This window comes from Hyperolius riggenbachi, chromosome 3 (genome assembly GCF_040937935.1).
Source record: "Hyperolius riggenbachi isolate aHypRig1 chromosome 3, aHypRig1.pri, whole genome shotgun sequence".
NCBI classification, from domain to species: domain Eukaryota; kingdom Metazoa; phylum Chordata; class Amphibia; order Anura; family Hyperoliidae; genus Hyperolius; species Hyperolius riggenbachi.
The window spans coordinates 10727896-10751664 of NC_090648.1; the positions used below are offsets into that span (position 1 = coordinate 10727896).

The 23769-nt window shown below is 49.1% G+C and overlaps 1 protein-coding gene across 2 annotated transcripts in view; it reads left to right on the plus strand.

The window, feature by feature from the left end:
- The window catches only part of NLGN2 (neuroligin 2), a 476375-nt gene that overhangs the window by 36748 nt on the left and 415858 nt on the right, over positions 1 to 23769 (plus strand). The window contains exon 1 of one of the 2 annotated variants that reach the window (XM_068273847.1): positions 1412 to 1451. The exons of the other annotated variant lie outside the window; for it this stretch is intronic. The gene's annotated coding sequence lies outside the window, so the exon portion shown is untranslated. Of the gene's footprint in view, positions 1 to 1411; positions 1452 to 23769 lie in introns of those variants that run through there. 2 annotated transcript variants of the gene reach the window in all.

Consider the following 23769-nt stretch of genomic DNA (forward strand, 5'->3'; position numbering starts at 1 on the left):
CAATATTTTATTTGGAAATAAAGGTGCATTTTTTCCGTTTTGCATCTATCACTATTTACAAGTTTAAAATTAAAAAAAAAAAATAGAAATATTTCATCTTTACATTGATATTTAAAAAGTTTAGACCCTTAGGTAAATATTTACATGGTTTTTTTTATTATTGTGATGGTTTTTTTTTTTTTTTATATTAAACAATGTATTTGGGTATTTTTGGGAGGGTGGGATGTAAACCATAGTTTTTTAATGTAATTGTGTGTTTGATTTTATTTTTTTTTACTTTTTGTTGTAGTTTTACTTTTTGGCCACAAGATGGCGGCCATGAGTTTGTTTACATGACGTCACTCTAAGCGTAACACGCGCTTAGAGTGACGCATCGGGGAGGGAACAGCCAGAAAAAGCGAAGCTTCCGAGAGAAGCTGTCGCCTTTTCAGCGGGGGAGAGGAATCAGTGATCGGGCACCATAGCCCGATTCACTGATTGCCTGGCTAACGAACCGCGGGCCGGGAGCGCGCGTGAACGCGCGCGATCGGCCGCAGGAGCACGCGGTAGCGCGCATGGTTCCTGGACGTAGTTTCTACGTCCAGGAACCAAAATAGGTTAAACAAGTAGTAAAATTGATCAGATTTCTCTGCTCAAAAAAAAAGCTAAAAAATCGAATTGTGTGTCCACCTTTAGGCTGCATACACACATCCAATTTTTATTGGGTAACTAGCTGGACGCACGGCGTTGCCCGGGTATGTATTTGGCTAATGTTGGCTCCGCCCACTTTTCCTAACCCTAACACACAATTACTTAATGACCAAGTATGTGAGCTTTGCGATCTTTGGCATCAATAATTTGCAATGAAATAAAATTAATCTGAATGGATGTGGCTCCACCCCTTTGTCTGAATTTGATCCCCAATCACCCAATGGACAACTGTACCAGGTTTAAGGCTTGTGCCATTAACAGTGCAAGAATGGTAGCAATTACATATTCCCCTTGAAAATCAATACGTAAATTTTGATTGGCTTTTGTAGGCTCCACCCACTTCTCTGAATATTAATCCCAGTCACCCAGTGACCAATTGTGCAAAGTTTGAGAACCCTGCCATTAAAAGTGTAAGAATGGCTGCTGTTTACATTTTCTCAGTGAAATTTGCATTTGTCTCCGCCCACTGATAACCCGGCATTGCCCGATTATGTATTTGGCTGGTGTTGGCTCCGCCTACTTTTCCTAACCCTAACACACAATTAATCAATTACTCAATGACCAAGTTTGTGAGCTTTGCAGTCTTTGGCATCAATAACCTGCATTAAAATGAAACAAATCATATTGGCTGTGTGTGGCTCCACCCCCTTTTATCAGTTTAAACCCCAGTCACCCAATGCTCAACTGTACCAGGTTTGAGGCTTGTGCCATTAACAGTGCAAGAATGGCAGCAATGAAATATTCCCCTGAAAAATCAATAGGTAATTTTTAATTGTCTTTTATAGACTCCTCCCATCTTTCTGAATATTAACCCCAGTCACCCAGTGACCAACTGTGCAAAGTTTGAGAACCCTACCATTAACAGTGTAAGAATGGCTGCAGTTTACATTTTCTCAGTGAAATTTGCATTTGTCTCCGCCCACTGATAACCCGGCATTGCCGGATTATGTATTTTGCAGGTGCTGGCTTCGCCCACTTTTCCTAAACCTAACACACAATTAATCAATTACTCAATTACCAAGTTTGTGAGCTTTGAGGCTTTTGGCATCAATAACCTGCATTAAAATGAAACAAATCAGATTGGCTGTTTGTGGCTCCACCCCCTTTTATCAATTTAAACCCCAGTCACCCAATAATCAACTGTACCAGGTTTGAGGCTTGTGCCATTAACAGTGCAAGAATGGCAGCAATGTAAATATTCCCCTTGAAAATCAATAGGTTAATTTTGATTGGCTTTTATAGACTCCACCCACCTTTCTGAATAGTAATCCCAGTCACCCAACGACCAACTGTGCAAAGTTTGAGAACCCCACCATTAACAGTGTAAGAATGGCTGCAGTTTACATTTTCCAGTGACATTTGTATTTGTCTCCGCCCCCTTTTTGGTTATGGGAATAAAAAGTATCCTATACTTTATTCCATGTAATGTACTATGTGTGTGCCAAATGTCATTCAAATCCGTTCAGCCGTTTTTGCATGATCCAATAACAAACATCCAAACATCCGAACTTTCCCATTTATTATATTAGTAGGATTGCTGACCAATTTCACCTCTTCTATAGAGCAGTATGTGGGCCAACCGGTTTGGAATACTATGACCATATTGTGCAGGTCTCATACTACACGGATGTGTTAACATTGGCCAATGAAGATTTGATGTGTGTAGCAAGCTTTAGTAACGTCAGGGTTAAGTCGATTGTCCTCTGCTGATACCTCCATAGATGAAGGGCTCTCTTTGCATGTCACTGTGGGAAGAGATTTGCTCTTTTGCAGGGAGAGAAGTCAGATGTGTCACTGCCAGCAAGAGGGGGGGGGGGGGGGGGCACGGAGGTGACCCCGCCGTCTGCAGTGTCAGCCAATAAGTAGCAAGGTCAGGGGTCGGCTGTCACTATAGAGGAGATAAATGGCTCCCCAGAGGGGGAGGGCAGCAGGCAGCTCTGATGGATCTCAGCTTCATCTTCTGCTCCAGATACAACTGAAGGGGCTGCAATTACTACCTGATCCCCCCAACACTGCCCGGCAAGGCCACAGCGCACCGCCAACAGCGCCGCCGTCCCCGCGTCACCACCGACCAGAGAAATCTGCCATACCGGCCTCCGGACGACTTTATCTCTGACGGACGCAGAACGAGGGGGCGGTCCGCCTTCCGCTCAGATATCTGTAATCTGTCACAGATAACAAACAATTATCGACTCAGATGTCCCAGAGGAGCTGACAGTCTAATTCCTCCACCACAGTCCTATGATCATTATTATCATTACACAGGTTATATTATATCACAATAGCTCCGACATATTCCACAGCGCTGTACAGAGATCACTGATCATCAGTCTCTGCACCAGAGGAGCTTACACTCTAATGTCCTCACCACAGTCACACACTATTATACATTTATATAGCTCTGACATATTCCACAGCGCTGTACAGAGATCACTGATCCATTCCCATCAGTCTCTGCACCAGAGGAGCTTACACTCTAATGTCCTCACCACAGTCACACACTATTATTATACATTGATATAGCTCTGACATATTCCACAGCGCTGTACAGAGATCACTGATCCATCCCCATCAGTCTCTACACCAGAGGAGCTCACACTCTAATGTCCCCACCACAGTCATACACTATTACTATTATACATTTATATAGCTCTGACATATACCACAGCGCTGTACAGAGATCACTGATCCATTCCCATCAGTCTCTGCACCAGAGGAGCTTACACTCTAATGTCCTCACCACAGCCACACACTATTATTATAATACATTTATATAGCTCCGACATATGCCACAGCGCCGTACAGAGATCACTGATCCATTCCCATCAGTCTCTGCACCAGAGGAGCTTACACTCTAATGTCCTCACCGCAGTCACACACTATTATTATTATACATTTATATAGCTCTGACATATACCATAGCGCTGTACAGAGATCACTGATGATCAGTCTCTGCACCAGAGGAGCTTACACTCTAATGTCCTCACCACAGTCACACACTATTATTATAATACATTTATATAGCTCCGACATATACCACAGCGCTGTACAGAGATCACTGATCCATTCCCATCAGACTCTGCACCAGAGGAGCTTACACTCTAATGTCCTCACCGCAGTCACACACTATTATCAGTGGAAGGTAGCACTATGCTGTATTGTGCACTACATGTATCAGTATACGGTAACAGCCCTTTTCTCTGGAACACTGAAGAGGAGGTGTCATTAATTGTCCCTCTGTAGGGCTCGCAGTCTCATGTCCCTACAGAAGTCTGTGGCAGAAGCTAATTAGGGAAAGTGATGCAGCCATGAGGAGCACATACAATCTGCAGAGAACAAGCGCTGGCTGTGGCTGTGATTAATGGTGGCTGGATAGCATTGCAGAGCACAGGTGACCCGAGCTCCTGGAAACTGTGTGTTATTCAGCAGAAGAAACTTACAACTCGGGTCTGGGCTGAACTGCAGTGATGGTGGCCGAAGTTTAATGAATTGCTTTTCTGTTTAATGTGCGGCATCACAGGGGAAGCTCGTGCTTCTCTGGGGGTGTCACTGCCCAACTACTGCCCTATCTCTCTCCTCCACTTCTCTTCCAAATGACACGAGTGCCAGAGCCACGTTTACCAACACCTAAGCCTTCTACACATGGACCAACCTGCTGCCTGATTATCGTCTGACTTTTAGTCCGTCGAACGACTAGACAAGCATTTGATAACAGGATTTTTGCCCGATCCAACTGTAGGTTCTACTCACATGCCTGTTTGGCTGATATCTTGCAGTTGGCTGTGTGTGTGCATGTCGTTTGAACGACTTGTACTTGTTTGTAATGCAGCCTTATTGTGCAGTCCATCATTCCGTTTGCGCATGCAGTATGTAAATTAGGAATTGGAGAGGTCTCTGAGGAAGCGAGCGTTAAGCTTGCGAAACAGCTGTCAGACTAGCCCTGCTGTATGTCTTGTCGGATGGGGATGAAATAAAGAGGTGGTATTGCAACACTACTGGTGCCCGGAGCTTTTTATTCTTTGAAAGTTATCAGTAGAGTTGGGCCGAACAGTTCGCCTGGCGAACCTCTCTGGGCCTCTTACTACTTCCGGGTCGCAATGACCCGGAGTAGTACGCCTGCGCTGCCCGGCGGAGCGCGTCCTGGATCGCGCTCCTGTTGCCGGGCGCTCTCTGCGCATGAGCGTGACGTCACTCATGACGTCACGCACATGCGCAGAGAGTGCCCGACAACGGGAGCGCGATCTAGGACGCGCTCCGCCGGGCAGCGCAGGCGTACTACTCCGGGTCATTGCGACCCGGAAGTAGTAAGAGGCCCATGAATTTAGAGATGTTCGCCGGCGAACGGTTCGGGAACCGTTCGCCACATCTCTAGTTATCAGTATGTAAATTAGTTGGTTGTTTAGACGTGTGGACGTAAAGGTTATGCGGTTGGTCAGGTCATGTGGTTGGTCACGTCATCCGGTTGGTTGCGCGCTAGTTGGGCGTTTGTAGGTGCCCTTAGTCCGATACCTTACCACTAATTCTCTGTTTGATGACCTCCAATTTAGATTCACCCCAGCAACTTAACAGAAACCATGGCCTGACAACCGCTAAATCTAAAGGCCTCTACTGTATTCTCATCCTTCTAGATCTCTCTTTCGATTTCAAAACAGTGGACCATCCTCTCCTTCTCCAAATCCTCTCATCCATTGGCATTCATGGTAATGCCCTCTTCTGGCTTTCCTCTTATCTTACAGATAGGACCTTCAGAGTTGCCTACTCCGGCTCCACCTCCTCTCCACGTCCCCTCACTGTTGGAATTCCCCAAGGCTCAGTCCTTGGACCTCTAATTTTCTCTGTCATCAATTATAGTCTTGGTCAGATGATCAGTTCCTTTCCTTTGGTTTCCAGTACCACCTATACTCTGATGACACCCAAATCTTCGTTTAGCTCCTAATTTAACTGCTCTTACAGCTGGTGTTCCTGACTGTCTCAATGCTATCTCTTCCTTCATGTCCTCCTCTGAAACTCAACATGGACAAGACAAAAATGGTTATCTTTTCACCCCACAATTCAATGCCCCTGCCCAACCTCACAATCTTCGTTGATGGCACTTCAATAACCTCCGACCCCCAGATTCAGTGCCTGGGTGTAATACTGGACTGGACTCTCATTCAAACCACACATTGACAAACTATCCTCCTCTTGTCGCCTCCACCTAAAGAAATGAATCACTGGTATAGAATAGAGTGTAAATTTGTCAGTTTGTAGACCCAAGCAATTTTTTGGGTAAGTTTAATCGATTTAGAAGTTTAATCAATTTTTCATAATTAAAACATTTAACACGTGGGTGATACATTGATCAAGTTTTTCAAAACTTACAATTGGAAAAAGCGATCATAATTCTGGGATTGAAAAAACATATGCATAATAGTGTGGCCAACCTTAAGCTAAGCAACCCAAGACCTTTAAGCTAAGCCCAACGCAAAATAAACTCAATCCATCTGACTGACACACATCAAGTTCTGCTGAAGTGATATCGATCAGTGCGCCACACAAGGCAATCCATATCTGCAAGATGCAAAGCATATTATCGATCAAAGGCTGTATTCAACCATTCCATGAGCAGCTCAAACTTGCCTTCGATCGATGGTAGGTTGATGGTATGTGACGTCACTTTTTATGTCATTAGTGTCATTCCCTCAATTGTCTATGACATGACCGTCATTGCGCATTGCTTTTATCATGGCACCGTCACCTCAAAACTACAGCACAGGAATGAACGTGTCTGCCATGAGATATCTTCTATATTGCAGGGCACCAAAGTCTTCTTTCACTCAGGGCACAGGGGACCTAAGTCCAGCACCTTATGTGCCCCTGTTTCAGGCAGCCCCCCCCACCCCATGCAGAGTATGTGGAGCAAGCTGGAATAGTTTCCTCTCTAGGTGTCGCCAGGGTCTCTCCTCACCCTTTTCACACAGTCGCAGCCCCCCTCCTCTCTCACTCCCCTAGTGGTGCACGTAATGAAACGTGCCACTAGAGGGCATCATAGAGAGGATATGTGATGACCTTGCAACAGGGCAAAGAGGGATCCCAGCAGCGCCAAGACAGGCAGCTATTCCAGCTTGCTCCTCATACTTTGCATATGGCCAGGTAAGGGGTGCTTTGCCCCCCAGTGGCTACTGTCTCCCGGGCCCCTGCGCAGCCCGGCCATGCACATGAGTATAACTGGGCAGTGAGAAGGTGGAAAGGAGCAAACTTTCAGAAAGTATAGTTGGGCCTTGGTAAGAGATCACATAGAGGCTAAATTCACTCTACACATCAAAGAGGACTGCAACAGGGACCATCAGATAAATGGACATGTTGACGCCTCCTGTGTTATCTGCAGGATCTGCTTGGATATGTCTGTATTGAAGCTATCCATTGAGTCCATTGCGCAGTGGCACAGCTAAGATTTTTGTGGCCCCAAGCAGCCCATAATTTGGGGTCCCCCCACTTCGAAGGGAGTGGAGAAAAATGGGCACAGCCCCGCCAATGAAGAAATCAAATGGCCATGACATGATGTGGGTGGAGCCAACTGTAGGATTGCTGTCATGTCAATATGGACAGAATGCCATGAAGAACTAAGGCAGTTCTAACGGCAAAAAAAGGTCATACTCAGTACTAACAAGATGTAACTAGTAAAGTGACTCGCGAAATACAGGTAGTCCCCGGTTAACAAACAAGATAGGGACTATACCCTCTTTCCCTGAAAATAAGACCTACCCTGAAAATAAGCCCTAGCTGTAATTTTTTTGAGCATGCTTGAAATATAAGCCCTACCCCGAAAATAAGCCATAGCGGAAGTTAAAGAGGAGGAAGAGGCAGCCAGTAAGTGGGGACACAGTGGTGCAGTGCCAATCAGGCACTGATCCTGTCATTGCGCAAAAAGTGGGATCAGTGCATCACCAGGCCGTCTCCGAATGGCCTCCGATCAGAGATGCGCTGAGCCCCCCCCCCCCCCAGAGAGGCCATTCAGTGGCGGCCTAATGATGTGCTGATCCCACTTTTTGCGCAATTTTCAATTTTACTTGGTAGCGCGCCTAGGCTATGCATATGCATAGGTAGGATTTAGTTAGTGTTAGGCCCCTCCCATGGAGGATTGACTTCTTCGCAGTGGGAGGGACGAGTACTTAATAGTTTGCATGCAAGCTGTTACAGGAAACCAACATCCTCCTCCAGTGGTAGACAGGTCATGTGTATGCTCAGTGTGTATTTTATCCCATAAGTGGGGCTTGCACTCTTTTGCAGGTAGGCACTCATCTGTTTTTAAGTAGCGCTGTTCATTTCCTTGCTATGTACTGATCCTGTCATCTCAGCACACAGCAAGGTTATCAGCTGTGTGCAGGGAAGACAGGGCAGGTGCCTGATCAGTACAGTAGCATACTTTCAAATCCAGGAACATCACAGTGCAAAGGAACAGGAAATGTTCTGCTGAGAGACACTTCCTAATAGAAATATAAGACATCCCCTGAAAATAAGCCCCAGCACATCTTTTAGAGCAAAAATTAATATAAGACACTGTCTTGTTTTCAGGGAAAGACGGTAGGTCCGTGCTTAACCACCAGGGCTGGTTTAAGCAACAATGGGGCCCCAGGGCAAAATAAACCTGGGTGGCCCCCCCAACATATACCCCAAAACAAAAATCGGCAGGGACGGATCTAGGGGGGGGGGGGGGGGGGGGCAGGAGGGTATCTTGCCCCAGGCGCAGTTTGTTGAATTCTTGAAAAGGCGGCAAAATGAATGCCAGTTTAGGCGCCAAAGCCTGACCTTTAGGCGCGAAAACCTGACCTTGCTCCAGGCGCAACTTGGTCTTGATCCGTCCCTGAAAATCGGCATTAGGGGACCTTTTTTGCAGCTGGTATAGTCAGGGTGTGAAGTCCCAATCGGTCGGAGCTCCACATTCTGGCTATCCCAGCCTGCATGGGGGACATGGGGTTAAAAAGTTTCAGGAGGGGGGACCCCACATAATAAAAAAAAAAAAAAAAATTGGGAAAATAGGAAAAAATGCCAGGGACCTTCATACAGCCATATTACGGCTGTATAGCGATCCCTGGCCAAAGCGCTGCGGCTGCGTATGGACCCCCTGGAAACCCTGTCAGGAAATGTATTGCTCTTTCGTTTGATGTATGTAAAATTACACTACCGTTAGGTTTGCTACTAAAAGTGACATTTACCGCATTTAAAAGTATACTTTTTCCTTCGAAACTTTAAAATCGGTTTTCTCAAAAACTATAAGGTCTTTTCGAAAAATTGTTTTTTCCTCTTATTCCTTATGATCTCCTTAACATATCCTGCAAATTTAGGGTTTCTAGCATTTAAGGTGGATTTGCTATTAACCATTAAAGTCGGCAGGTTTTTAAATGTGTATTTTTTTTCCTTTGAAACTTTAAAATCGATTTTCTCAAAAACTATAAGGCCGATTTGAAATTTTTTTTCCTCTTGTAGCCACTGGGGGCCCCTACAAGCTCTGGGGCCCTGGGGCAGCTGCCTCCTTTGCCTCTATGGTGGCGCCGTCCCTGTTAACCACTTAAGGACCAGGGGTGATTTGCCTGATCTGTGCTGCGTAGGCTCTCCAGCCCGCAGCACAGATCGTGAATACAGCAGGGCGATCAGACTTACCCCCTTTTTTCCCCACTAGGGGGATGTCCTGCAGGGGGGGTCTGATCGCCGCCGGCTTGCTGCGCTTTGCGGGGGGGGGGGGGCTCTTCAAAGCCCCCCTCCACATCGTTTTCGGCGCTCCCTGCCTTCCCGTCCCTCCCTCTCCCTCCATGGGCTGCGCAGGACAGATATCCGTCCTGCGCATTGAAGGATAGGCTTCAGCCTATCATATGCCGGCGATCCCCGGCCAATCAGAGGCCGGGAAACGCCGATCTGCCTTACGGCGCTGCTGCGCAGCAGCGCCGTATGATGTAAACAGCGGGGATTTCTTCCCCGCGTGTTTACATTTTGCCGGCTAGCCGCGATTGGCGGCTCTCCGGCTGTTCACGGAGACACCCTCCGTGAACTGACATGGAAAGGCCGCTCGATCGAGCGACCGTTTCCATGGGAAACCACTTAAGACCTGCTGACGCCTCAGCCTATCATATGCCGGCGATCCCCGGCCAATCAGAGGCCGGGAAACGCCGATCTGCCTTACGGCGCTGCTGCGTATATGACTTCATAATTTCTCTCCAAGAGACCCGGCCTCTCAAGTCTTTACTAGACTTTAGTACCTAAGGCCTGGAATTCAAGTATACTTACATTCTAACATGTCTCTTTTGTCCCCCTCTGTTCCCCGTGTCTCATTTGTCCCCTTCTGTTCCCCGTGTCTCTTTTGTCCCCCTCTGTGTCACCTCAGTTCCCCCTGTGCCTCTTTTGTCACCCTCTGTCTCCCTTGTGCCTCTTTTGTCCCCCTATGTGTCACCGCAAATCCCCCTGTGCCTCTTTTGCCCCCCTCTGTCCCCCCTGTGCCTCTTTTGTCCCCGTCTGTTCCCCGTCCCTCTTTTGTCCCCCTCTGTGTTATCCCTTGTCCCCCACTGTGTCACCTCTTGTCCCCCTCTGTGTCAATGTCACCTCTGGTCCCCCTGTCCTGTATGTCACCTCTGAAGTGTGTCACTTCTGGTCCCTCTACTCTGCCCCCGACTCTTACCGCTCTGTTGCCACTGAATTTGCGTCCTACCACTATGTCTACTTCTCTACGGCACCTCTGACATCATGAGAGGCACCCACCGGAGGTAACCATGGTGACAGGACGCGAAGCGGGCGACAGGAGAGGGCGGTGAGAGTCGGCGCCGGCTCGAGGCATGTGAGGTACGCTAGAAGGGGTCGCGCTGCAGAGCACAGGACACGCCGCCAGCAGGACAGCCATGCACCCTCTGTAGTGAGGCCCGATGTAGGGGCGTGCCTCGCGTACATGTAAAGTCCAGTCCTGTAAGACTGTTCCAGACAATGGCCTCAATTCACCAAGCTTTATCGAACACTTTATCAAACGTTTGATAATTTACCTCATGAGTAAAATCTAATTTTGAATTCAGTAAGGTGTTATAGATTTATCAAATGTTTTATCCATAAAATGTTCAATAAATCTATAACACCTTAGGGAATTCAAAATTACTCATGAGGTAAATTATCAAACGTTTGATAAAGTGTTTGATAAAGCTTAGTGAATTGAGGTAGAGTGACCAAACGTCCCGGATTGCCCGGGACGCGTCCCGGATTCGGGGTCCGCTGTCCCAGGCAGCATGAGGTCCCGGGAAACGTCCCACTTTCAGCAGCGACCTGGCCACTCTATCCTTATGAACTGCCAGCGGCGTCTATAGACGCCGTGCCAGTTCATTGCCTGCAGCCCCGCTCCAGCCTCCTTAGTCTTCCGGCGTTCCGACACCGGCAGGCGAGCAGGGCTATGGCAAGATGGCTACCAAAGCCCTGTACTGGAGACTATTTGTGTCTCCAGTACAGGGCTTCGGGCACCATCTTGCCGTAGCCCTGTCAGCGCAAGAGACGAGCAGGAGGAAGGTGGTCCCGGGAGCAGCGCGCCAGAGGCCGGAGACTTCTGCCAGGTGAGTAAATGCTTTTTCCAGGTGAAATGTTTGCCCGCATTGTGTTTCTTTTCTGGTGAAATGTTTGCCCGCATTACGTTTCTTTTCTGGTGAAATGTTTGCCCGCATTGCGTTTCTTTTCTGGTGAAATGTTTGCCCACATTGCGTTTCTTTTCCAGGTGAAATGTTTGCCCGCATTGCGTTTCTTTTCTGGTGAAATGTTTGCCCGCATTGCGTTTCTTTTCCAGGTGAAATGTTTGCCCGCATTGCGTTTCTTTTCCAGGTGAAATGTTTGCCCGCATTGTGTTTCTTTTCTGGGAAAATGTTTCCCCGAATTGCGTTTCTTTTCTGGGGAAATGTTTGCCCGCATTGCGTTTCTTTTCTGGTGAAATGTTTGCCCGCATTGCGTTTCTTTTCTGGGGAAATGTTTGCCCGCATTGCGTTTCTTTTCTGGGGAAATGTTTGCCCGCATTGCGTTTATTTTCTGGGGAAATGTTTGCCCGCATTGCGTTTCTTTTGTACTGACATGTTGCCCGCATTGCGTTTATTTTGTACTGACATGTTTGCCCGCATTGCGTTTATTTTTTACTGACATGTTTGCCCGCATCGCGTTTATTTTGTACTGACATGTTTGCCCTCATTGCGTTTCTTTTGTACTGACATGTTGCTCGCATTGCGTTTATTTTGTACTGACATGTTTGCCCTCATTGCGTTTATTTTGTACTGACATGTTTGCCCGCATTGCGTTTATTTTTTACTGACATGTTTGCCCGCATCGCGTTTATTTTGTACTGACATGTTTGCCCTCATTGCGTTTCTTTTGTACTGACATGTTGCTCACATTGCGTTTATTTTGTACTGACATGTTTGCCCTCATTGCGTTTATTTTGTACTGACATGTTTGCCCGCATTGCGTTTATTTTGTACTGACATGTTTGCCCGCATTGCGTTTATTTTGTACTGACATGTTGCCCGCATTGCATTTATTTTATACTGACATGTTGCCCGCATTGCGTTTATTTTGTGCTGACATGTTGCCCATTGCGTTTATTTTCTGGTGTCCGGGGTAACTGTTACTGCATTTATTATTTAATGGTCATAGATGGCTATGTTTGCTGCTTTGTGGTTACGGTATACTATTAGCATAGCATAGCACAGTTTCTGCACACCCATGATGCAAAGTCTCGTTTGTCCACATCATGGCGTAAACACTGCTTTCTTATGCCTCGCTGTTACATCATTACGTTAGCTCCGCCCATACAATGTCATGGCCACGCCCGTTTTTCGCTGCGCGCGCCGCAGCCCCCCCCCCCCCAGTCTTCGTCGCTGCGTGCTCCTCAGTCCTCCCCACTTTTTACCGCGGCGCGCTATGTGCGGCACCCCCCCCCTCCCTGCGCCCCCCCCCCTCCCCGTCCCAGGTTGGACCCAAAAAAATCTGGTCACTCTAATTGAGGCCTATGCACGGCAAACGTGTCCGCTCTGCCCTCCTGCTGCGGCTGCCCAGGGACTCCAGCGGTGGGCAAGCAAAGGGTTAAACTGAACGGGACACTTCGTACCCACAAACACGTAGATAAATGACAACGTTCTTCTGCCGTTTGCTCATTTCTTATCTCCTGTATTTTGCTGCCGAAGTTGCTGAAAAAATCAATATGGCTGAACTTCCTGTGTTGGGATGACAACGGTGATTAGTTTCTTCCCACTCTCCCTCTCCAGCTAACAGAGCCACAAGCTGAAATCAGCCACTGGGATTTCAGAGATGTCACAGCTGGGTAATGTCACCGAACAGTCGCTGCTATGAATCATGGGACATGTAGTCCGGCCCCCAGCATACAGTCCCCTCCCCTCCCAATATCCCTGCTGCAAGGGTAGCGCAGGGATGTTATCATGATATTCAGAACAAACCTGTGGTGCCTCCCCCGAGCTGCTGCTGCACACAGCCTCCTTCCCATCCTCCACAGACAGGCCTTCCTGTGCAGCCTCCCCCCGAGCTGCTCCTGCACACAGCCTCCTCCTTCCCATCCTCCACAGACAGGCCTTCCTGTGCAGCCTCCCCCCGAGCTGCTCCTGCACACACAGCCTCCTTCCCATCCTCCACAGACAGGCCTTCCTGTGCAGCCTCCCCCGAGCTGCTGCTGCACACAGCCTCCTTCCCATCCTCCACAGACAGGCCTTCCTGTGCAGCCTCCCCCCGAGCTGCTCCTGCACACAGCCTCCTCCTTCCCATCCTCCACAGACAGGCCTTCCTGTGCAGCCTCCCCCCGAGCTGCTCCTGCACACAGCCTCCTTCCCATCCTCCACAGACAGGCCTTCCTGTGCAGCCTCCCCCGAGCTGCTCCTGCACACGGCCTACTTCCCATCCTCCACAGACAGGCCTTCCTGTGCAGCCTCCCCCCGAGCTGCTCCTGCACACAGCCTTCTTCCCATCCTCCACAGACAGGCCTTCCTGTGCAGCCTCCCCCCGAGCTGCTCCTGCACACAGCCTCCTTCCCATCCTCCACAGACAGGCCTTCCTGTGCAGCCTCCCCCGAGCTGCTGCTGCACACAGCCTCCTTCCCATCCTCCACAGACAGGCCTTCCTGTGCAGCCTCCCCCCGAGCTGCTCCTGCACACAGCCTCCTCCTTCCCATCCTCCACAGACAGGCCTTCCTGTGCAGCCTCCCCCCGAGCTGCTCCTGCACACAGCCTCCTTCCCATCCTCCACAGACAGGCCTTCCTGTGCAGCCTCCCCCCGAGCTGCTGCTGCACACATCCTCCTTCCCATCCTCCACAGAAAGGCCTTCCTGTGGAGCCTCCCCCGAGCTGCTGCTGCACACAGCCTCCTTCCAATCCTCCAAAGACAGGCCTTCCTGTGCATCCCCCCCCCCCCCGTGCTGCTCCTGCACATAGCCTCCTTCCCATCCTCCACAGACAGGCCTTCCTGTGCAGCCTCCCTCTGAGCTGCTCCTGCACACAGCCTCCTTTCAATCCTCCAAAGACAGGCCTTCCTGTGCATCCCCCCCCCGTGCTGCTCCTGCACATAGCCTCCTTCTCATCCTCCACAGACAGGCCTTCCTGTGGAGCCTCCCCCCAAGCTGCTCCTGCACACAGCCTCCTTCCCATCCTCCACAGACAGGCCTTCCTGTGCAGCGTCCCCCGAGCTGCTCCTGCACACGGCCTCCTTCTGATCCTCCACAGACAGGCCTTCCTGTGCAGCCTCCCCCCGAGCTGCTCCTGCACACAGCCTCCTTCCCATCCTCCACAGACAGGCCTTCCCGTGGAGCCTCCCCCCGAGCTGCTCCTGCACACAGCCTCCTTCCAATCCTCCAAAGACAGGCCTTCCAGTGCATCCTCCCCCCCCCCCCCCATGCTGCTCCTGCACATAGCCTCCTTCCCATCCTCCACAGACAGGCCTTCCTGTGCATCCTCCCCCCCGAGCTGCTCCTGCACACAGCCTTCTTCCCATCCTCCACAGACAGGCCTTCCTGTGCAGCCTCCCCAGCTGCTCCTGCACATGGCCTTCTTCCCATCCTCCACAGACAGGCCTTCCTGTGCATCCTCCCCCCCGAGCTGCTCCTGCACACAGCCTCCTTCCCATCCTCCACAGACAGGCCTTCCTGTGCAGCCTCCCCCGAGCTGCTCCTGCACACGGCCTCCTTCTGATCCTCCACAGACAGGCCTTCCTGTGCAGCCTCCCCCCGAGCTGCTCCTGCACACAGCCTCCTTCCCATCCTCCACAGACAGGCCTTCCTGTGCTTCCTCCCCCCCGAGCTGCTCCTGCACACAGCCTTCTTCCCATCCTCCACAGACAGGCCTTCCTGTGCAGCCTCCCCCAGCTGCTCCTGCACATGGCCTTCTTCCCATGCTCCACAGACAGGCCTTCCTGTGCAGCCTCCCCCCGAGCTGCTCCTGTACACAGCCTCCTCCCCATCCTCCACAGACAGGCCTTCCTGTGCATCCTCCCCCCGAGCTGCTCCTGCACACAGCCTCCTTCCCATCCTCCACAGACAGGCCTTCCTGTGCAGCCTCCCCCCGAGCTTCTCCTGCACACAGCCTCCTTCCCATTCTCCATAGACAGACCTTCCTGTGCAGCCTCCCCCCGAGCTGCTCCAGCACACAGCCTCCTCCTTCCCATCCTCCACACACAGGCCTTCCTGTGCAGCCTCCCCCCCGAGCTGCTCCTGCACACGGCCTCTTTCCCATCCTCCACAGACAGGCCTTCCCGTGGAGCCTCCCCCCGAGCTGCTCCTGCACACAGCCTCCTCCTTCCCATCCTCCACAGACAGGCCATCCTGTGCAGCCTCCTCCCCCCCCCCCCCCCCCCCGAGCTGCTCCTGCACACGGCCTCCTTCCCATCCTCCACAGATAGGCCTTCCTGTGCAGCCTCCCCCCGAGCTGCTCCTGCACACAGCCTCCTTCCTATCCTCCACAGACAGGCCTTCCTATGGAGCCTCCCCCCAAGCTTCTCCTGCACACAGCCTCCTTCTGATCCTCCACAGACAGGCCTTCCTGTGCAGCCTCCCCCCGAGCTGCTCCTGCACACAGCCTCCTTCTTATCCTCCACAGACAGGCCTTCCTGTGCAGCCTCCCCCCGAGCTGCTCCTGCACACAGCCTCCTTCCCATCCTCCACAGACAGGCCTTCCTGTGCAGCCTCCCCCTGAGCTTCTCCTGCACACGGCCTCCTTCCCATCCTCCACAGACAGGCCTTCCTGTGCAGCCTCCCCCCGAGCTGCTCCTGCACACAGCCTCCTTCTTATCCTCCACAGACAGGCCTTCCTGTGCAGCCTCCCCCCGAGCTGCTCCTGCACACAGCCTCCTTCCCATCCTCCACAGACAGGCCTTCCTGTGGAGCCTTCCCCCGAGCTGCACCTGCACACGGCCTCCTTCCCATCCTCCACAGACAGGCCTTCCTGTGGAGACTTTATTGATACCCAGGGCTTTAGGAAGCCGTAGGTAAGTATAAATACCCCCATTAACCAGATCTCAGGTTCCCTTTAAAGCAGGGGTGTCAAATTCAAATGCAAAGTGCGCTGAAATACGGTGACCAGACGTCCCGGATTGCGCGGGATGCCTCCCGCCTTCGGGGGGCGCTGTCCCAGGCTGCATGAGGTCCCGGGAAACGTCCCGCTTTTAGCAGCGGGACGTCCCGGCCTCGGGACTCTGGCCACCGTACAATGAACTAGCCGCAGCGTCTACTAGACGCTGCGCTAGTTCATTCCCCGCAGCCCCGCTCCAGCCTGCAATGTTCTCCTCCGGCAGGCACAGGCAGAGCAGGGCTACGGGAAGATGGCGTCCAGAGGCGGAGCCCTGTACTGGAGACTATTTGTCTCCAGTACAGGGCTCCGCCTCCGGACGCCATCTTGCCGTAGCCCTGCTCTGCCTGTGAGAGGCTGAGCGGGAGATTGAAGATCGTCCAGGCCAGGGGGAGCTGCACACACCAGAGGCACCAGAGGCCGGTGTAATGTCAGATATTGCAGCCCGGAAGCAGCCTTCCTCACTGAGTATTGCGCATGCTCAATGGGAAGTTAGACATTATTTACCTGAAATATCTCCGCTTCCGCACCACGTACACCCCCGAAATTTTCAGGGGAGGGAGGAGACCCCCAGATCTAGCTCTGTGTCGAGCGCTAGTTCCCGAGATAGGTTTGCTGCAATCAGTCTCGGAAACCAGCGGGGCTCGGGGGCTGCAATTCGGCACAGAGCTAGATCTGGGGGTCACCTCCCTCCCCTGAAAATTTCGGGGGTGTACGTGGTGCGGAAGCGGAGATATTTAGGACGTTTTACGTGGCTGCACAATTTCATGGGACGCAGGCTCCAACTGCGCATGCGGGGCTGCACAACGTGCGGGGCTGCAATAGCTGACATTACACCGGCTGCGTGAGGGGACGTCTTCTGCCAGGTGAGTAAATGCTTTTTCTTGCAGGTGAAGTGTTTGCCCAAATTGTGTTCATTTTGTACTGACATGTTTGCCCAAATTGTGTTCATTTTGTACTGACATGTTTGCCCGCATTGCGTTTATCTTGTACTGACATGTTTGCCCGCAGTGCGTTTATCTTGTACGGACATGTTTGCCCGCCGTGCGTTCATTTTGTATTGACATGTTGCCCGCCGTGCGTTTATTTTGTACGGACATGTTTGCCCAAATTGTGTTCATTTTGTACTGACATGTTTGCCCGCAGTGCGTTTATCTTGTACTGACATGTATGCCCGCAGTGCGTTTATCTTGTACTGACATGTTTGCCCGCAGTGCGTTTATTTTGTACTGACATGTTTGCCCGCAGTGCGTTTATTTTGTACTGACATGTTTGCCCGCAGTGCGTTTATCTTGTACTGACATGTATGCCCGCAGTGCGTTTATCTTGTACTGACATGTTTGCCCGCAGTGCGTTTATTTTGTACTGACATGTTTGCCCGCAGTGCGTTTATTTTGTACTGACATGTTTGCCCGCAGTGCGTTTATTTTGCACTGACATGTTTGCCCGCAGTGCGTTTATTTTGCACTGACATGTTTGCCCGCAGTGCGTTTATTTTGCACTGACATGTTTGCCCGCAGTGCGTTTATTTTGTACTGACATGTTTGCCCGCAGTGCGTTTATTTTGCACTGACATGTTTGCCCGCAGTGCGTGTATTTTGTACTGACATGTTTGCCCGCAGTGCGTTTATTTTGTGGTGACATGTTTGCCCGCAGTGCGTTTATTTTGTGCTGACATGTTTGCCCGCAGTGCGTTTATTTTGTGCTGAAATGTTGCCCCCATTGCGTTTATTTTGTACTGACATGTTTGCCCCCATTGCGTTTATTTTGTACTGACATGTTTGCCCCCATTGCGTTTATTTTATGCTGCCATGTTGCCCGCAATGCGTTTATTTTGTGCTGAAATGTTGCCAGCAATGCGTTTATTTTGTGCTGACATGTTGCCCATTGCGTTAATTTTGTGGTGTCTGGGGTAACTGTTGCTACATTTATTATTTAATGGTCATAGTTGGCTGTGTTTGCTGCTTTGGGGTTATGGCATACTAATACATGCTTTCTTATGCCTCGCAGTTGCATCATTACGTTAGCTCCGCCCATAGAATGTCATGGCCACGCGCGCTGCAGACACCACATTTTTCGGCGCTGTGCGCTGCGCGCGCCACACCCCCTATTTCTCGGCGTGCCGCAGCCGCCCCCCCCCCCCCCCCCAGTTCCCCCCGTCCCAGGTTGAGCCTACAAAAATCTGGTCACTGTAGTTGAAATTGTACACTGGTACCTAGTCGCGGACCAACCTCAATGTCTAGTGGCCTTCTCCCTCCCTTATAAAATTCCCTAGTTTCTATTGGCCCTCCTCCAACTCCATTACAGTTCCCTGATGCCTAGTGGTCCTCCCTCCCCTATACAGTTCCCTGGTGTCTAGAGACCCCCATCCTCCCCTATACAGTTCACTAGTGTTTAGTGGTTTCCCCCTACCTCCCCCGTATGGCTTCCCTGGTGGTCTAGGGCTTCACCCCCAATATAGCTTCCCTGGGGGTGAAGTGGGAAAACCTCTTGAGGGCCAAATGTAATGGCTCTGAGGGCCAGATTTGGCGGGCCAAAGTTTGACATGTATGCTTTAAAGGAAACCTTAAGAGAATAAAAAAAAGGCAGTTTTACTTACTCAGGGCTGCTACCGGCCCTCTGGAGTTGCCCCAGTACTCATTGATCCTCCGCTCCCCTGCCATATGGCCCAGTTTCGCTATTGGCGACTGAGCATGTCACCGGCCACTGCACCTGTACAGCCCTGGCCACGTGCGATGTCGTTCCTGCTCCTATTACCGGGAGCTTACTGCGCAGGCTCAGTATAGATTCGTACTACGCCTGCGCAGCATGTTCCCCGCAATGGGAGTGCGAACGAGGATGCGCGTGGCCAAGGCCGTACAGGTGCAGTGGCCGGCGACATGCTCAGCGGCCAAAGCGAAACGGAGCTGCGGCGGGGGACCGGAGGATCGATGAGTACCGGCGCGAGCACTGGGGACTGCAGGAGGGTGGTGGAAGCCCCAGGTAAGTAAAATTGTGGGGTGTTTTTATTCACTTAAGGGGGCATTATAGCGAAAAATTTAAAAAATGTAAATATGTGCAAACATATACAAATAAGAAATACGTTTCTTCCAGAGTAAAATGGGCCATAAATTACATTTTTGCTATTTGCTGTCACTTACAGTAGGTAGAAGAAATCTGTCAGAAGCGACAGGTTTTGGGCTAGTCCATCTCTTCATAGGAGATCCTTAGGGATTTATTTATTTTCAAAAGCAGTTAGTGAATGGCAGTTGCTCTGTCCAACTGCCAAAAAACTTTAGCGAGCAGGGAGGCTGGCCAGCATCATTGTTTAAAGGACTTACGAGGCGAAATGAGGAAAAAAAGTTAATCACTTGCCTCATCTTTTCAGGCACGGAGGACGCCGTCCGCGCCCTCCGTTCCGATCTGCCGGGTCCCCTCGCTCATTAGCCCCCCGAACCAGCTGCTGACCCCACGGCCGGTCGGGCTCTCTTGCCTCTCCTAAAATGGCCGTTTGCTCTGGCCATGGCTGTGCAGTCCGCATAGCCGCGAGTGCGGCTGCGCAGCTCTAGGGCCAACCTCCCTGATCCACTCTACGTATAAATGATTTAGTCAGTGTTTGCTCATTGTAAAATCTTTCCTCTCCCAGATTCACATTCTGACATGTATTACATGGTGACATTGTTACTGTGGGCAGGTTAAGTAGCTGCTCCTAGATGTTTTGGCTGTTACAGACAGCTGTAAACAGCCATTTCCTGTCTGTGAACATTGTTACATTGTGGCAGGTTGCCCAGAGTACCGCGGTACCAGAGCCTCTTGTGGGAGGGGTTTCATCACAAAATCAGTCATACAGCGCCCTCTGATGGTCTGTTTGTGAAATGCAATAGATTTGTCATGTAAAAGGGGGCATCAGCTACTGATTGGGATAAAGTTCAATTCTTGGTCGGAGTTTCTCTTTAAGACACATGCATTATGCAACTGACCACTGTGAATCCAGCTTCACTCTGGAAAAAATGTACTTCTTATTTGTATATGTTTGCACATATTTAAAACCTTACAATTTTTTGCCATAGTGCTGCTTTTTTTTTTTTTTATTAATTGGGGAAAAACTTAACACACGTGTGGTTCATTGATCAGATTCTTCAAATGTTACAATCAATCAGAAAAAATGATTGTAAATCTTGAATCGAAAATAAATGTCCCGAAGTGACATGTGACATGAAGAGATAGACAGGGGTATGTACACTGCCTAGCACACTAATAACGATGCTGTGTTCCTTTTTTTCTTTCTCTGCCTGTAAGGGTTAAATATCAGGTATGTAAGTGGCTGACTCAGTCCTGACTCAGACAGGAAGTGACTACAGTGTGACCCTCACTGATAAGAAATTCCCCTTTTTATCTCTTTCTTGCTCTTAGAAGCCATTTTCTGCTAGGAAAGTGTTTTATAGTTGGAATATCTTATTAGTGAGGGTCACACTGTAGTCACTTCCTGTCTGAGTCAGGACTGAGTCAGCCACTTACATACCTGATATTTAACTCTTTCAGGCAGAGAAAGAAAAAAGGAACACAGCCTAGTTATGTGTGTGCTAGGCACTGTACATACCCATGTCTATCTCATCATGTCACATGTCACCTCGGCTATCCTTTAAAGGAAATAAACTGATGAGAAAAACAATTGTACCTATCCTCTTTCTTCTAAAAAAAGATTTTTTTTTAGATATCCTACAGTTTTATTTTATACTAGCTTATTGCCCGGCGTTGCCCGGGTATGTATTTGGCTGATGTTGGCTCCGCCCATTTTTTCTAGCTCTAACACACAATTACTCAATGACCAAGTTTGTGAGCTTTGCGGTCTTTGGTATCAATAATTTGCATTGAAATTAAAAAATCTGATTGGTTGTTTGTGGCTCCACCCCCTTTTCTGAATTTGAACCCCAGTCACCCAATGACCAACTGTACCAGGTTTGAGGCCTGTGCCATTAACAGTGCAAGAATGGCAGCAATTAAATATTCCCCTTGAAAAGCAATAGGTGAAGTTTGATTCACGTTTGAAGGCTCCACCCAATTTTCTGAATATTAATCTCAGTCACCCAGTGACCAACTGTGCAAAGTTTGAGAACCCTGCCATTAACAGTGTAAGAATGGCTGCAGTATACATTTTCCCAGGGAATTTGTATTTGTCTCCACCCACTGATGACCCGGCGTTGCCTGTGTATGTATTTGACTGGTGTTGGCTCCGCCAACTTTCTAACCCTAACACACAAACACTCAATGACCAAGTTTGTGAGCTTTGGGGTCCTTGCCATCAATAATTTGTATATTCCCATGAAATGAAACAAATCAGATTGGCTGTTTGTGGCTTCACCCCCTCTCCAGCATTTGAACCCCAGTCACCCAATGACCAACTGTAGCAGGTTTGAAGCATCTGCTATTAGCAGTGTAAAAATGGCAGCAATTTAAATATTCCTCTTCAACAGGTGAATTTTGATTGTCTATTATAGGCTCCACCCACTTCCCTGAATATTCATCTCAGTCACCCAGTGACCCTCTGGGCAAAGTTTGAGAACCCTGCCATTAACAGTGTAAGAATGGCTGCAGTTTATATTTTTCCAGTGAAATTTGGTTTTGGTTCCGCCCACTTTTTGTAGGCCAATTGTGTAAAGTTTGGGAACCCTGCCATGTAAAATATTTAGTTGTTGGCACCGCCCACTTTTTCTACCTTTGACATACAGTCACTCAATTACCAAGTTTATCAGCTTTGGGGTCCTTGGTATCAATACCTTGTATATTACCATTGAAAAATAAACAAATCTGGCTGTTTGTGGCTCCGCCCCCTTTCTGAATGTGAACCCCAGTCACTCAGTGACCAATTGTACCAGGTTTGAGGCATCTGCTATTAACAGTATAAGAATGGTAGCAGCTTAAATATTTCCTTTGAAAATCAAAAGGTGAATTTTTATTGGCTGTTGTAGGCTCCACCCACTCTCTTGAATATTAATCCCAGTCACCCAGTGACCAGCTGTGCAAAGTTTGAGATCCCTGCCAATAACAGTGTAAGAATGGCTGCAGTTTATATTTTCCTAGTGAACTTTATTATTGGCTCTGCCCACTTTTTGTAACCTCCCAGTGACCAAGTTTGTGAGCTTTCAGGTTCCTGGCAGCAAAAATGTGTGAATGGAAGCAGTTTATCCAGCAAGGAAATCTGATTGGCTGTTTGTGGCCCCGCCCCTTTAATGAATTTGGACCCCAGTCACCCAATGACCAACTGTACCAGGTTTGAAGCTTCTGCCATTAACAGTGTAAGAATAGCAGCAGTTTTAATATTCCCCTGAAAATCAATAGGTGAATTGTGATTGGCTGTTGTAGGCTCCACCCACTTTCTTGAATCTTAATCTTATTCACCCAGTGACCAAGTGTGGCAAATCTGAGAACCCTGCCAGTAACAGTGCAAGAATGGCTGCAGTTTACATTTTCCCATTTAAAATGAACGGCTGAAATTTGATTGGCTGTTTTATGCTCCGCCCACTTTTCCTGGATTTGTAACCTCGGTCACCAAGTGACCAACTGTGCCATGTGTGGGGACTCTGGCTTAATTACTGTGAGAATGGCAGCGTTTTCCTTTTTTTCCATTGACATGAATGGGTGAAATCTGATTTGTTGTTTGTAGCTCCGCCCAGGTGTGCAGGGGGGCCGCGAGACCCCCAGAACATATCATCCCTGGTAGTAAGGGATCTGTATGCCAAGTTTCGTTCAAATCGGTCAAGCCGTTTTTGCGTGATCGCGGCACATACACACACACACACACACACACACACACACACACATACATACATACATCCGATTTTATATATATATATATATATAGATTTAAATGTAGTTTTTATGTTTTTACTGTTTCATTTTCTCTGCTCAATGACACCTTCATTGAAGTATGGCAGAGTTCAAATCTATGAATTACTGTATTGACCCTTTGTATCTCTTTCCTGCTCTCAGAAGCCATTTACTGACATTTTATGGCTGTAATTACTACTCAGTGAGGGTAATGCTATAGTCTGATCCAGTCCGATTCTGTCCGGACATGGAAAGAAACCGTCACTTGCTTACCTGATATTTAACTCTTTCAGGCAGAGAAAGAGAAAAAGGAACACAGCCTAGTTATCTGTGTGCTAGGCACGGTACATACACAGGTCTATCTCATCATGTCACATGTCACCTCGGGTATCCTTTAAAAGTGAAAATAATATATGTAATAGGAACCCTCTGCAGGGGTTTTGGATGAATTAGCTGATTAGAGTCTGACACTTTCACCTGAGAATATTGAACATTCTCACATTATTCTAATAGTCTGAGATTGTGATTTTGGGGTTCCCATAATAAGCTGTCAGCCAGAATCATCATCATTATAACACATAAAGGCTTGGAATATCTCACTTTGCATGTAATACGTCTATTTCATATATCAGCTTCACCTTTTCAGTTGAATTACTGAAATAAATGGACTTTTGCACCTTATTGTAATTTTTTTTCGAGTTTCACCTGTAAATGTTGTTCCAGG